Here is a 1,795-nt window from a genome sequence, read left to right on the forward strand (position 1 = left end):
TAGGGAGTGGGGGAATTGGATAAAGGTGGTCGAAAGGTACACATGTCCAGGTATAAGATAAATAAGTACCTGGGATGTAATGTACAACATGATGACTATCACTAACACTACTGTATGGCATAGTGAAAAGTTGGTTAGGAGGGCAGATCCTAAGAGTTCTCATCACAAGAAGAAAATCTTTTTCTTCTTACGTCTACCTGATGTTAGCTGAATTTATTGTGGTGATCATTTCACAATATATGTAAATCAAGTAATTACGCTGTACACCTTAAACTTATACAATGGTGCAGTTCAATTATATGTCAATAAAACTGGAAAATATGTACAGGTTTAATACAGAAGATGATGAATTGTAGGAGGCAACAGTAAACTAAGGGTGGTATGATGGTCAGGTTGTTTTCTGATAATGTTATCATGAGACTCAAGGTTGTAGGAAGGAGTAAGTTACAAAGAGAAAAAGGCAGCCTTGGCTTGGCAACTGTGAGCATTCAGGCCAATGGGAGAGATTTTATCCTGCTTTAGCTCGGAGATAGAGCATCAGCAGGGCAACACTACGTGAGTGACTTTAAGAGATAAAGCAAACTCAGTAGCTGCTTCCAGGAATCAACGCTTAAATATGGGAGCCATTTTATGGAGGTGAGAGATAGAAGAAGAAATGGTAGATATCATGAGATAAAGGAAAAGCATTCATACTTGATTTGAATAGATGTGGGAGAAGACTTTGAGACTTTCTGAATTACTCAGAAGGGATTGGGCCATGGCTGATATTCAGCTAATATACACTGGCATGATGTTACTGCAGGTTAAAATATACTGCCCAGATGATTGGCAAATAGCTTATGTTAGACCACATGTCACAGAATGACAACATCCAACAGCCTCTGCGTAAGTGGCGATGGGACTTGGGACTGGTGCATCTGGACATTGGGGCATAAGCTGAGCAGACCAAGGTGGTAGCTGAAGGAAACACAGTCCCTGCCTGCTGCCCAGGAGGGGTCAGGATTGGCAGGAGTGGTGGAACAGGCCTGGCTGGTGGCAGTGTTGTAGGTGGGAGTGGAAGCAAAGGCCCTTCAGGTTCAGGCTATGTGAGAAGCACTAGCATCCAGAACATGAGGGCAGCCCATCCCATCACCCTGCCACTGAAGCAAGTACCTGGCCCCTAATCTAATGACCATTGGTTTAATGGTGAGGTCACTGGGAGAGTTCGGTACAGTTTTATCCACAAAACTGTAGCTTAGAGACAAGCCACTTTCCATTTTATGAGAGCTTATCAAATACTAGAGGCCCGGTGCACAAATTCGTGCACAGGTGGGGTCCCTTGGCCTGGCCGGCAATCAGGGCAAGTCAGGGCCGAGGGAGGTTGGCTGTGGGAGTGCACTGACCACCAGGGAGCAGCTCCTGTGTTGAGCATCTGGCCCCTGATGGTCAGTGCGTGTCATAGTGACCAGTCAACCAGTTGTTCAGTTGCTTAGGCTTTTATATATATAGATGTATGTGTTTTAGTGCTTCAAGGCAAGAGGGCTTAAACTGTAGCCATGTGCTAATAACATTTATGTACCACTATTTATAACATACAGAATGGGAGGTACTGAAGTAACATAGACATAGTTGCCCAATAGTCCCAAGTGGCCAGAATGAAATCCAGAGATATTACAAAAGAACAGCAGTTGCAGTGCCCCCTGTCACGCACAGAGCAGGGTCGATCAGGGGGTTGGGGCGCTGCCCCCTGTCACTCACAGAGCAGGGCCAATCAGGGGGGGGTGGTGCTGCCCCCTGTCACTCACAGAGCAGGGCC

This window comes from Myotis brandtii, unplaced genomic scaffold (assembly GCF_000412655.1).
Source record: "Myotis brandtii unplaced genomic scaffold, ASM41265v1 scaffold733, whole genome shotgun sequence".
Taxonomy (NCBI): domain Eukaryota; kingdom Metazoa; phylum Chordata; class Mammalia; order Chiroptera; family Vespertilionidae; genus Myotis; species Myotis brandtii.